General features: G+C 38.1%; 1 protein-coding gene across 1 annotated transcript in view; it reads left to right on the top strand.

Annotated features, from left to right (window-relative positions):
• The first annotated feature begins 750 nt into the window (after positions 1–750).
• Positions 751–14,840, top strand: part of LOC105002366 (xin actin-binding repeat-containing protein 2-like) — a 78,820-nt gene continuing 64,730 nt past the window's right edge. Inside the window, exon 1 of the mRNA XM_010858938.1 lies at positions 751–947. The gene's annotated coding sequence lies outside the window, so the exon portion shown is untranslated. The remainder of the gene's footprint in view (positions 948–14,840) is intronic.

Below are 14,840 nucleotides of genomic sequence, written 5' to 3'. Positions count from 1 at the left end.
ATGCTGCCTGGTTTATGTTTACTTGGACAGTATTAGATGTTGGCATTATGGAGCTAAATTGCAATTCTAGGCGAGTTCTCCCACTTCCTTCCGGGTCAGGTCTCCAGGTTGTGCTGAGTAAGGAGAGTAGCAGCAAAGGACACCGAATATGATTCTCTCAGGAGCATGTGAGGTGACTCCTTTCCTGGCCTGCTCTTCCTTCTGCCAAGTGCACTTATTCTCTCTAGAATGCCTTATCACCCCTTCCTCTCTCACTTTCTTTAAACAAGAGAGCACTTTCTTCCTTACAAATATACCACAGCGGTGTTTTGTTTGTATGTGAACTGCAAAAAGCAATCCAATATTTTCAATACCTAAGAGCTGTTTGTAAATAAAAATGGTGTTTCTGCTTCCTGAAAACCCAAATTCCATCATAATAAATTGGAACATTTCCTCTATGCCTTATTTTCAGATTCCTGACTCTTAAAAGGTTGAAATTTAACAAATGAAACTAATTCAAAGACTGTCAGTCCTTTCCCTCATCAGTGCTGGTTATTTTTTAGACTTTGTTCGGAAGTGGAGAGTTGGCTTGATGGTCCTGGCTGCAGAAGGAGGTTTGATTGACTGCACATGTGTTAATACCATGCATACATTACTGAGGAACTACGAGGCAGTGTCCCCTCAGAGACACACTTCTGAAAAGAGTAGTTGACTCAGGCTCCACCTATACAGAGCTCAGTTCCTAAAAATAGGTGCTAAGTTACATCCTTTAGACGCAGGGCTAAAATAAATTCAGCCGTCCCATCTACTTGCTTGATAGACCCTTCAGTGGAGCTGGCCTCCACTCCACCGATTGCTTTCAGGGGACTGGGAAATTTGCTGTACAAAGGAGGAAACTAGTCTGTGAAGAACTGTAAAGATATATGATATTTCCACGAACTTGGGGTTAAGTCTAAATATTGCAGAAGGTATGTGTTACGTCGCCATTGATAAATGTCTACTTCCATAGCTGTAATATGTTCTTACTGATTGCTTAAGATCAATGAAGACCACAGGTCAAACTGTACTTGTTAGCAGAGGAAATATTCAGTCAGATTTTGTTTTTATGACAATATTTAGCATTACTTCAGATTATTACATTTAGGGCTTCATCTATTAATCTCTTTATAGATCAATAGTTAGTCCTTTTTTATTTTTAGTATTAAAGAATAATAAGCCAAATTTGATAAACAGACATGAGTGGAAGTTATACTTCAGGTTATAGCCAAAAGAGAAAACTGAAAAAATTAGTTCATCTTTTATGAGCATAAATTGATAATCTATACAATGAATATGTTTAAAACTCTAAACTATATTTCTTAAAATTTGCTGAGGGAAAAAGAGAACTTAAAATATTCTCAACTGTTGCAGCTTACTCAGGGAAATGTATGAAATGTATTCTTTATCCATCCTTAGTTTGATTTTGTACTTCTTGCCCCAGCCACAGTTTCATCTCCTCTGGGAGTATTACTGGAGTAAGGATTAAAGAATCAGGTTCTTACATGTTTTCCAGAATTAAGAAAAGCACAGCCAGTCAGATCTGCCAGCCCTAATTATAGTAACTACAAACTTAAAGAGAGAAGACAGATTTTACTTTAAAAGTAGCATGCCCTATATACTGTTTCAAATGAATTTTTTCTGTCTTCAGTTGCCTGTGAACACCTTAATTTGGTCCTGTTGTGCCTTAAATGTTTAGAATGTTAGAAACTAAAGCGATTTGGAAGAGACATTATAACAGATTCTCTTAAATTAAGACACCAACTAAAAGCAAGGACACTTTAAGATTACATAATGCAGGGTTTAAATTTAGCCAGCTGGTGCTGAACTGAAAGATATTTTATTTTTATCAAAGCTCTATTTGCTCACTGACATGTTGGTGTTGGTTTGAATTATTTTAAAATTTTATGTACAGAGTGCCAAAGGACGAGTAAAATATTTACCTCAGCTACCTTCAGAGCCATGAATTTTAATATGAAAGAGCACCTATTTTGAGTTTTAGAAGCTATTACCATTGAGTTTTAGAAGCAAAAATACTGGATCAAAAATGGGAAAGTCTTGAATTCTATGCTTAAGTATTTCTCTACTTCTCTGCCTAATCTTTGACTCTTTTACCGTTTTTACTGTTAATATATAAACAAACAACTAGACCTTTTTTTTTAAAGTCAGTCAGCATTTCAAATGTCTACAATATGGCAAAGTGCCAGCTGTTTGGGGAAAATGTAGTCTGGAGTTTGGCATGAATGTTTCTGCATGAAGTACTGGGCATCTTTGATACAACTGCCTGTAACCACCTAAAAAATAGAGAGGCACTGTTTCATGATCACAGAGAGCATCACTTTAGAAAATGTCAGGCGAGCCTCAAGTCTTCAGTGATTACAGAGGGAGAGAGGGTTGGTTCTCTTTCTTCAAGTTGACTTTTGGGTAAAAAGACCACAAAGTTCATATATAATTTATTGTTGTTTACCATGGATAGCTGTCTGCTAGTCAAGCATTTTGCCTCTCACGTTTACCACAATTGAAAAGCTTCTGCACATCAGTATTCTTTTTTATTTTTCTGGTAAAATATTACTTACGATGAGACAATTTGGGGTTGGACTCCCGGATAACCTTGGAACAGGGAATTGATACTTGGTTCTTCTCTCACTTTTCTCCATCTCTCTCCTCTCTTTCTTCCTCATGCACGCATGCAACTGGGCGGTAAGAGACCATTTTGTAACACTTATTTGTTAGCTCAAAGTCATGTCTAAATTCAGTAATTTATAGACCAGGGCAGCAACTTAATAAGTGCCTGGCAGTATAATTTCAAGACTCCTGATTGAACAGTCTGTGGGGAACAGTACTTAATTGACAATACGTTGTCCTTTTTGTTTTCCACCTCCTTTTTCAAAGCATTCAAGTTACACTTTGAAATTTAATTAAATTGTAATTTGTTTTTTCCTGTTTCTCAAACAACCACTTGCTCATTCAAATTACAGTTTCATCCTTTGCAGACTGTGGTTAACTTCAGACTTTTCTGATTCAGGAATAGCTATTTGAGAACACTGATTTATTCAATCTTTTTTTTTAAGTTTTTTTTAAATGTGGGCCATTTTTTAAAGTCTTTATTGCATTTGTTACAATATTGTTTCTGTTTTATGTTTTGTGTTTTTTGGCTGTGAGACATGTAGGATCTTAACTCCCGACCAGGTGTTAAACCCACACCCCCTGCACTGGACCACCAGGGAATTCCCCTAGGTAGATGGTTTTCATGTGACTGTGTAAGATATGATATTGTTGGTTTTCTTCCCTGATACCAAATGACTGATGTTTTCTAACACCAACCAGTTCTCCAATTCTCTGATAGCAACTGGGTGTACAACAATTCATTTCAATACTCATACTAACTTCCAGAGTTAGAGCAGAACCCACAGGTTGACCCCACTTTAGCGTCGAACTTGGGTTACAGCTCAAGAACAGTCAAATGGAAGAGATTCATAGAGTAAAGTGTTTGTGTGGAGATGGTGCACAGAACTTCCATGCCCTCTCTGGGCTGACCATCAATCAACGTGTCCACCAGCCTGGAAGTTCACTACATGCTGTTGTTTAGAATTGAGATTTCATTATGTGGGGAAATTGGCTGAATCATGGCCATTGGTAATAGGATTCAATGCCTAATCCCTCTCCCCCTTTCTTAAAGTAGAAAGTAGAGCTGAATATTCCAATTCTCTAATTACTCAATTGGTTTTTCTGAATGTAAACCCTGTCCTGAAACTATCTATATTTCCCCCCCACAAGCAACATGAAGCCAGGAGTTACTTCATTAGCTCGCATACCAAAGACACCATCAAATTCCAAGAGTTTTAGGAGCACTATGCCAGGAATCAGGGAAACAGGCCAAATATATTTTTTTTTTATTATTTCACATATGTCCCACAATATTACTCCTCTGTGAAGTGCTACCTATGAATTCCAGAGTGAAATATTCACAGTATTTATTTTCCAAATCACTGAAATCTTTCTTTTGCAAATTTAACTAACCTGAGTATTTTTCTATTTGTACATTATAGTCAAGAAAAGCACAAAGAACAGTGACAATCAGACAGTCAATGTAAAGAACAAAGATTTTGCTTTCTTAAAAGAGTTGAGAGTCAGCAAATTCAATGCGTTATTTGTGTCCGTTGGATATAACAAATGACGGCATGGCTATATTTAATGACTCCTGGGACTCCATGGGCCTAAATGATGGCGTAAAAATAATCTGGTGGTGAGCAGTGCAATAGGTAATCCAAATTCCTGGTAGAGTGGCTGTACTTCTGAAAATGTCACAAAGGATAAAAGGAAGTTGTCACATAGATAACACAAAGAGCCCCACTGACTCATTTGACTTAACACTTTTAAGTTCTAGATAAGAAAACTGAGGCACAGAACATTAATTAGTAACTTACAAGATTTAGAAAGAGAGAAGTAGAAACCTACTCTCTTGACTGTATTTTATTCTGCAAAGCTTCATGCAATCATCACTCCATCCCCACTCCACCCCCACGACTTGGAATACATTTCAAAGTACAACTTGATAAAGTCTTTTTGTCCCAGGTTATTATTTTTCTTTTCATTTTTCATTTCATATTTCTCTCAAATTTAGGGTAAATTATGGAAAAGGAGACCTGATCCACATATTTATTGACAATTTAATAAATGATCCTTGGTTTATTTTTTAACTTTACTAATCATCTAAGTTTGCTTGTCATCTGTGCTAGATGAACTCTTCCCCTCTTCCCCAGCACTTCTGCCCCATGTCCCCCGCCCTCCACCATCACTTTGTCATTGGACACATCATTTTTCACTGTTCTTTTTGGCAGACCTTCAAGTAGGTTTGTGTCTTCTGCATTTTTCTAATTGCATGCAGGATATATCCTGTTGCCTGATTAACTGAACACTTTAGATATGTCTGGCTGTTCAAAAATAAATAATTGCCAAATTGCTCCAGGCATACATATGACTTAAAATGAATATAATACTAAAATAATTTATTTTAGGAAATTTTTGTTTATCAAAGACCCAATTCCCCCAAAATCTGAATATATCAGCGTATGTGTTTCTAAGTGTATGTACTTGGTAGTCAGCAACATGGAAAAGCTAAAAGAAAAAAAACAAAAATCACATCACCGTTAATTTTAAAAGCTAAGTTCAGTGTTATAAATGGTTTCAAAACATGTCAATGCTTTTCATGTAAACTTTCACAAACAGGAACTATAAATATAAAATAATGTTCAGATAATAATTATTTTATTTTCTTACTTAATTCATAAGAAGTTAATTCCACTGAAGTAAGGTGTAGGCAGATCTCACTTTATTAAGTGGTGGGTTTTTTTTTTAAAGCTATATATATGCAATTTTGATGAGTAGAGTCACATTTGGAGAAGGCAATGGCACCCCACTCCAGTACTCTTGCCTGGCAAATCCCATGGATGGAGGAGCCTGGTAGGCTGCAGTCCATGGGGTCGCTAGGAGTTAGACACGACTGAGCGATTTCACTTTCAGTTTTCACTTTCATGCATTGGAGAAGGAAATGGAAACCCACTCCTGTGTTCTTGCCTGGAGAATCCCAGGGATGGTGGAGCCTGGTGGGCTGCCGTCTATGGGGTCGCACAGAGTCGGACACGACTGAAGCGACTTAGCAGCAGCAGCAGCAGAGTCACATTTCCCCACTGCTGCTGCTGCTGCTGCTAAGTCACTTCAGTCGTGTCCGACTCTGTGCGACCCCCATAGACGGCAGCCCACCAGGCTTCCCCATCCCTGGGATTCTCCAGGTAAGAACACTGGAGTGGGTTTCCATTTCCTTCTCCAATGCATGAAAGTGAAAACTGAAAGTGAAGTCGCTCAGTTGTGTACGACTCTAGCGACCCGATGGACTGCACCGGATTGCATTAAAATCCACAGGTGCTTTATCACTATCTCTGTTGTTGTTGACTGTTTTCAGTCCATACAGTCATAACAATAATTCAGCTTTATCTTATCTAACCACTAAGCCTTTTTGTCAAGTAATTAGACTTCAGAAGTAACTACAGTAAATAAGTGTTCCAGAGAAACAGGGAGAAATCTTTTTGTAAAGCTAAGGATCAGCTTTTAATTTATTTGTCATATAAGTTAGAGTTTTTTATTGTCAACACAAGTGTCTTATTATCAAGTTGGAAAATCCTGGAAAGAGACAAAAATAAAATGAGTTCATTCACATTATTTAGAGGTGCCAGGGAAGAGCAGTGGATGGTGATCAGCCGCTTGGTCACTCTCTCTGTCCTCTGTGCCACCCAGACTGCTCAGAGTAAGAACAGAACCCTGTTTTACAGCCCTGTTTTTCCTTCTTCAGTGGAAACTGTACTAGCCCTCTGGATCTCAGAGGACTCAAAAGTATTTATTTTGAGGAATATAACTGTGTTATGCATGTGTGCTTCAGTCACTGACTCATTCTGGAATGGGAATAATTTCAGGATTCATCATCCTTTCATCATCCAGAGTTAGGCAACAACCACAAGTTTAATTCTATGAAGTATCAGAGAAATGAAATTTGAAAGGAAGCCATGTGTTTGTATTTAAGTTGCAATCTTTTTTATTTTTTTTTCCTGTAAAGATCTAGTTCAGTTGTTTCAATTGTTGGCTCAAAACTACAATTTATAGTTTCTAATGCTATGCATGCATGGTAAGTCGCTTCAGTTGTGTCTGACTCTGTGCAACCCCATAGACGGCAGCCCACCAGGGTCCTCCATCCACAGGATTCTCCAGGCAAGAGTACTGGAGTGGGTTGCCATTTCCTTCTCCAAGTTTCTAATAGTCCACCCTTTAACTAGAAGCAACAAATTACCTCAAATTTCAATTTTCACTGCTTTTCTTTTAATTCATCATTCAACCCAACTGATCCCAGCTTCTCTACTATGTCATTTTGTTATACGGTTACCATCTCTTTTAATTTGTGTTCCATTATGATCACGTATATACACGTATGTGTATATATATGTATGTGTATGTATCTGCATGGGCCTCCCCAGTGGCTTAATGGTAAAGAACCTGCCTGCTGGTGTGAGTTTGATCCCTGAGTCATGAATATCCCCTGGGTGAGGAAATGGCAACCCACTCCAGAATTCTTGCCTGGAAAGGCCCATGGACAAAGAAGCCTGGTGGGCTATAGCCCATGAGGTTGCAAAGAGTCAGACACGACCGAGCAACTGAGCACATGTATATATATACATTATTATACACAAGGCACAGTGTTACCTATGTCTCCATATTGTTTTCCCTTTATTTTATGTTCTCAAAGTCCATTTAGATGTTCAAAAAAAAATGAGTAGTCTTCGAACAATAACCAATAACCACAATATCATCTATAGTGACACTTTACCTTTTGTGTAACATTGCTTTAAAAACTTCCGTTTTGTAAACATTTGTACTGATAAAGTACAAAGCTATATTTTTATAAAAACTATAACAATAATAAACATTTTCTATAAGATTATTCTCCCATAGATAGCTGTATAAAAGGAGTTCTAGGAGTTGATATATAAAATTTCATTATTGATAATCATCTTTATATTTTGAAATTAGAAAACTTTTTGAAAATTTTTCAATATTAGAAAGATTTCAGAAATGGTATGCATTGTTCTCTCTCTCTCTCCCTTTCTCCTTCCTTCTTTTTTTTCATTTCTCTTAAAGACCTGTGGAATATATTACTTAACCCTAGGGCTATCATTATCCTTAAGATTTATGGAGTGTCCTCAGTTTACCAAAATCACAAGAACATCACCTTCTAGAGCCAGAAGAGATCTCAAAGGAAACCCACATAACATTTTACTGCTGCTGCTAAGTCACTTCAGTCATGTCCGACTCTGTGCGACCCCGTAGATGGCAGCCCACCAGGCTCCCCCGTCCCTGGGATTCTCCAGGCAAGAACACTGGAGTGGGTTGCCATTTCCTTCTCCAATGCATGAAAGTGAAAAGTGAAAGTGAAGTCGCTGAGTCGTGTCCGACTCTTCGAGACCCCATGGAGTGCAGCCCACCAGGCTCCCCGGTCCATGGGATTTTCCAGGCAAGAGTACTGGAGTGGGCTGCCATTGCCTTCTCCAAACACTTTACTAGGAAACCAGAAAATGCTGTGTCACGTAAAATCTAACTAGTTGAGCACAGACTTTGAAACAAGACAGTATGGGTTTGAATTCTGGCTCTTAAACCTAACCAACTGGTTGATCCTGGGCAAATTACTTAATCCATCTCTGTGCCTATTTCCTCATCTGAAAATGGAGATACTAATAGAATCTATCTCATAGATTACTGTTTTGAGGATTAAATAAATTCATATTTGTAAAATGACTAAAACAACAGTGCCTGGTATACAGTGTTACATAAGTTTTTGCTATTATTATTATTATCATTATTATTACTGTCTAATATATGGGGTTCATATAATAACATTTATGTGTTTCCCAGAGAACAACTTAAGAATTTAAAGTACCAAGTTATCCTAGATACTGCAAATTCAAAATAACACCATACTAAATAAAAACGTTTTTAAGAGAGAAAATTATTTACCCGATTTAATAGGTTGTTCCCACTCCAGTACTCTTGCCTGGAAAATCCCATGGATGGAGGAGCCTGGTAGGCTGCAGTCCATGGGGTCTCTAAGAGTCGGACGTGACTGAGCGACTTTACTTTCACTTTCTCTTGTTAAAGGTACCCTTCTTTTTCAAAGGTGCACTCTTGAGCTCAAATTAAATTTATGTCCTCTTTGGAGTTGTAGAAAGCTATTAAATATCATTTTTCTATTATAATCATTCCAACACTTGAAACTAATAACTTTTTGGTTATCTTCAGTGATATCAATATTACATTACTTCAAGAAACTGAACTCTTGAACCACTTCAGCCATAATGAGTCTGTCTCCTTTCTGATGGAGCTGCTCATAGCCACACACTGGACCCCCTCATTACTTTGACTTAGTTCTTAACTCTCAAAATACTCTTAGATCACAGTCTTTTTTCTTTTAGCTGCAACTAACCTTCTTGGCCCACAGTATAGTGTTCCCATCCTCAACACATCCTGCCCATCAGCCCCTCTGCTCTTTTGCCTCATCTCTCTGTATTTTGAATCCACTCAGTGTCTGAGTAAAGATGCAGGGAGAACTCTTACTTGGGAGGAAAGCATTGAAAGATGCAGCTGTGGGCACCTGTTCATCAGGAGAATCTAAAGCAGAAAAGGCCAAGAGGAATCCAGTAATGGAAGAGAAAGCAAAAGTTTATGAGCCAGTGAAATGGTACAATGTATCAGGTTTGATGGATGAAGCTAAGCTATAAACAGAAAAATAAATCACAAGGTCAGAAATAAGGAAAACTAAGCACAAGACAGGATGGAACCTAGGATGGATTAGGGCACACATTTCAACTGAGGCCAAGAACAGTTCAGGAGTGTTGGTGGCCTGGTGTTAAGCGCTCCTGACTCCAGGCTTCAGGCATGGGGCTAAAGCTTAAAGGACCCATGCCAGACCCAATGCCCACTCAGCCTGGGCCCATTGTCAGCTGCAAGATTAGAAATTCCATTGATCTCCCATTTCATTTGTCCCCACATTCTTGAGCTAAATATACTTTATCAGAAGCCAGTTTGACATTTTCCTCATCATCTGATATATTTGCCCCCATTCCCAGGTTGTGTGTGTGTGTGTGTGTGTGTGTGTGTATTTAAAGGTTTGTGGTTTTGCATATATACTAATACCCAACAATCATTTTCTTCACTTTTAATTGACTGCATGTCACATTCACCATTATCCTGACAATCCCAGATGTTCTCCATTGTAATATACAACTGGAAAATTTGAAAATGAAAAGAAGTTTGCGAGTAATATTCTTTTTAAAAGTCACACTGAATTTTCAAAAGTATGGCAAGGTTAAGATTAAGTCTTAAATAGTTACTAGAGATATACATTGATATAATATGGATGAAACTGAGAGCTAATAGAATGTGTGTGGTGAGACAAAAACACAAGACTGGGGATGGAACCCTGAAAAATGTACATGATTGGGTGTCAAGAATTGTGTGTGTGTGTGTGTGTGTGTGTGTGTGTGTGTGTTTCAGGAGACTGGTCACGATAGATGAGTATTACTTCTGTCTGGTCTAAGCTACTCACCAGCTCCACACTCAGTTTTAAGATTTTATAAAGCACACTGCTGAGAGTGCTGCAAAGCATCAACATTTTAAATTCCTTCTCCTGAGATACTTCATGTAATAGCAAATGTTAGGCTCAGAGAGTTTCGTGATGTTTTCCTCAGGTCCTGCACGGCTGGTGAATGGGGCCTGGGGATTTCTGCCCCGTATGTTTTCCTTCGCAGGCTTCCAACTCAGAGCTGCACTGGGACAGTCTGAAAACCTCGGGAGGGCTTCCTCCTCGATCTCATAAAGCAAACAGGATACTACTTGTGATTAAATAGTCCCCCAAAGAAAAGTGTGTGTGTGTGTGTGTGTGTATGTGTGTGTGTGTATTAGTACTTGCATGTTCTATCTGTAGTCTTATACTTACCCACTGGAATGAGGAAGCTAGTTATCTTCTTCTGGACCAAACTGTGATGGAGATATGAATGTATCTGAAATTTTTTAGCTATAACACTTTTCTAATTTCTTTCTGCAGATAGGTAATAACAAGAGAATTTCTGACAGAAATGAAACTGGGCAGAAAGCCCAAAGTTGACTTGTTTCATTTTCCGAACACACGATTTTATGCAGTTTTAATTTTCACCTGCTCATGTGGTGTCTTGCTGAGCATTTTGGGAGATGAGCTGGATTTCATTGTGGGAGACTCACAGGTTCACAGGCAAGAAGTTTATTTCTCCTCCCTCCTGGAAGCTCTAATCCCAAATTTCACATCACTGCTCTGCTTAAATAACTTCTGTTACAGAATTGGGAACTTGTTTTCTACTCTTTAAAAAGAACTACAAGAGAAAAATTAAAATCTGTCAACAGAAACCCTAAAAGGATGTGCACTGAATTTTGCAGTATTGTTGCAAGGCAAATTCATTCAATAAATGCTTACTGGGCAAGTTATAATGTTATATGTTAAATACCTGTGAAGCTGGCCATATTCATCTCAACTGTCAATTTGCTTCTTGGCAATCTAGGAATTTTAGTTCCTGGTAATAATAAAAATTGCATATAACCGGTTCTTCCAAAAACAAAAAAAATTTTAGGAGAGGCTCTGGCACTCATTGTTAGGAAAAGCACAAGAATATCATTCTTACAAATGGATTGTATTTCTTCTATTCCCATATAAAGGCCCATGGGGATCATTTCTGGCCACTGTTTGATGACCAGACTTTCACATTCACATTGTGGGTGTGACCACTTTGTAAACTGATGAGGCTAAGAGATTCTTTGACTGAAATAATGGTAAGCATGGTGATGTATGCTACTAGAAGACTGAAGAGATGGAGACTGATGCTGGGTCCCTGACTAGTGATTGTTAGTTCCCATCTGTAGCTGTAGTTAAGTGTCTAGATTTTTAAATAATCTTTAAAAATAAACAAGGACATACTTAACTTTATAGTCTGAGTTCCTTTTCAGGTAAGTTGTCTTAAAAGAGTGGAAGGTTACACTAAGTTGAAGTGATTTGTCCAGCTGCCTAAGGTTTTTTGGTGCCTAACGGGAGTAGTCTTGGAAAGTGATTCTGTTTGAAAGCTGTGAAAGCCTAGCTTCATGTGGAATCTTACAAAGAAGCACAATATATAATTTTTAATTCTTTTTACATTTCTTTCCCACCCCCTCCACCCCCAACAACTTTCCTCCCCTTACCTACCACCACACCTGAGTGGTCTATCAGAACTTTTGTTTGCAAGCTTTAATTAAATTCATTGTTCACAGATGTTACTGTCTTATCGTGCATAGACAAGAGCGAGTTTCAATCCAAATAACACTTAGAGACTGATTTTTACACTTTGCCCTTTAAAAACAGGAGTGAAATAGGCAGCATAAACTGAGTTCCACCACTTATGGGGCCTGATAGGATTAGGTTTTGAATCTGAGAGAAAAGAAACAAATGCCAATGCCAGATTTTCAAGGATAGTAGCTATAAATAAATTAAGGGATGATGAGACTGACTGACTATGTGTCTCATGTGTATCTTAAGCAGGGAAGACTATTAAATTACTTCCACTCTTTGGACTGTTCTAGGACCAGGATATCATTAGGAAACTGACATCATCTCTTTCTTTTGAAATTACAGGCTGTGTTGATATGCAAAGGGTATTTAGGGCATGTTAATGGTGACAGGGACAGTAACCCAGCACCTGGCTGATTCAGTTTTGACATAATTAAAATTATTATAGTTTTAATTTATAAACATCCTTGTTCTAAATTAAAAGACCGTTCAAAATGTATACAGTATTATCAAGTGTCCTTTGCAATTATGGGGGACAATAATCAGAAAGGAGTCATGGCAGTACAAACATTTGACAAGTGCTGATTACCTTTCATTTTATCACATATTAGGAGAACCTAGAACTTTGGTAAGAGCTGTGTTTAGTCGCTCAGTCATGTCTGACTCTTTGCAACCCCATAGACTGGATGGATTCTTATTATTTCTGCTTAACATTCACAATTTTATTTTCCTACCCAGGAAACATTTAAATGACTAAAGATCACATTGTTTGGAATGTGTTTGTTTCTTTAGGTAGAATTTTTCTAGCATATCACTGCTCTGAAAGAGTGAATTTACTTCCAGAGGAGCCTGTTATTTAGCAAGCAAAATGTTGCATTACTTAAGCATTTTCACTTTTCTCCTTGATTGCTTAGCCTTTCCAAATAATGTTCGGTAAGGAAACTGTGTGGAGTTTGTGAGGTTTCCTTTCTTTGATGAAGTCTATTAGCCATTTAGTTCAAAAGAAAACCATATCAAAGTATGCTGTTATTTGTGGACTTAGGCAGAGAAAGTATTTTAAACAAAGACTTACTTAAGGTCATTGAAAAGAGTTTGTGTAAATTCAGAGACTGAATTTCTCTAAGACGAAAAGCAGACTGAAAAAAATGCATTTTGTTTTTCAAAGGAAAAGTATGGTCAGTAGGAGAGAAGCTGCCACAGCATCAATTGTCTAAGTCAGTGAGAATCAGAACTGAATGATTCAGGCTTTCTTTTAATGCCCTCTGTCAGAATAAATCTCAGATGCTAACCTTAATGGAGAGGGGAAATTTAGAGGATGAAGAATTGAGGAATTCCTAAAAATGGATCTGGAAATGTCTGGCTTTTCCAGATTGCAGCTAGCATAGACTGATTTAAGTAGAAAATAAGTTTCTTACTCTGCCCAAGCTTGTTTTAAAGGTAGGCATACTGGGAAGATGTTTTTCAAAGCTGCAGATGATTAAAGGTTCATCTGCATTTTATTACTGTTGCTTATTTTTGATCTGTTGAGTGACAACAGCATCAGATCAGATCAGATCAGTCGCTCAGTCGTGTCTGACTCTTTGCGACCCCATGAATTGTAGCACGCCAGGCCTCCCTGTCCATCACCAACTCCCGGAGTTCACTCAGACTCATGTCCATTGAGTCAGTGATGCCATCCAGCCATCTCATCCTCTGTTGTCCCCTTCTCCTCTTGCCCCCAATCCCTCCCAGCATCAGAGTCTTTTCCAATGAGTCAACTCTTCGCATGAGGTAGCCAAAGTACTGGAGTTTCAGCTTTAGCATCATTCCCTCCAAAGAAATCCCAGGGCTGATCTCCTTCAGAATGGATTGGCTGGATCTCCTTGCAGTCCAAGGGACTCTCAAAAGTCTTCTCCAATACAACAGCATACTTGGAACTAAATAAAATAGTTCAGTACACATGAACTAGCTTTGCATGAAATTTTTCCAAGCCTGAAAAATAAAAATGGATTGTTTTAGGGAAAGAACATATTCTAAGCTAGTATGCAGTAGGAATATAAAAGGAATACATTAGGAAATAATGGGTGAGAAAAAGTTAACTTACATCAAAGAGGAAATGAGTTAGGAAGAGGTGAATTATGCAGAAACATAGCAACTTTGGAGAGTTTCTAGACCAAGACCTTAGGGGAAAAAGGGGATGGAAATCAATTTAAGTAAAGGAATATACAGATGAAATAGAAAGAATACCTATATTCCAACTAACCAAATATAAAAACCCCTCTTCCTTTAGCAGTTATCAAACATCTCAGTAAGGTACTTAGAAGAGATACTTAGCAGAGGTACCTAGCAATGTAGAAGTACGTACCAGAGCAGCAGTGGAATGGATTGTTAAACATGGAACCCAGGATCCTTCTCTTTCTTTGCCTTTGGAAGGCAGAAACAAGGAAGGCAGAATCTTAAGGAGCAGCCCAATCATCACTACCTAACTGATCCAGGCCAGAGTTCATTGTGCTAAGCCCACTGCTCAGAGACACTACAGGGAAATAAAACATGTGAATAGCTTTGAGTGATGATTTCATGATTTTACCTAAAAACAGAGGGAAGGGGGAGATGTGAGGAACCATTTGCAGGGAGAAAAGGAGTAGATTCATCCCCACAGTGTGATATACTAGAGTGATTTTCACACATTTCACATTTTCTAGGGGACTGCCCTCCTGTTTCCTGGTGAAAAATTGATGGTTCATTGGCTAATGCCAAAAACACAGACAGACTAATACTTTGGATATCACATTCATTGACATTCTTCTCTTTTAAATACTTTCTCCATTCCTGTGGCCATATGAACATGACCATACACCTTCTTTGCCCCAATCTTTCCCAGTAATTACCTACTCTTTCATGATCTATTGTATTCTCCTTGTTTCAAGTGACATGACAGATACTTGACTTTAGAAAGGAA

This window comes from Bison bison, unplaced genomic scaffold (genome assembly GCF_000754665.1).
Source record: "Bison bison bison isolate TAMUID 2011002044 unplaced genomic scaffold, Bison_UMD1.0 scf7180017864452, whole genome shotgun sequence".
Classification (NCBI taxonomy): domain Eukaryota; kingdom Metazoa; phylum Chordata; class Mammalia; order Artiodactyla; family Bovidae; genus Bison; species Bison bison.
The sequence above is the reverse complement of the archived record's forward strand: the minus strand, read 5'-3'. Positions and strand labels throughout refer to the sequence as shown.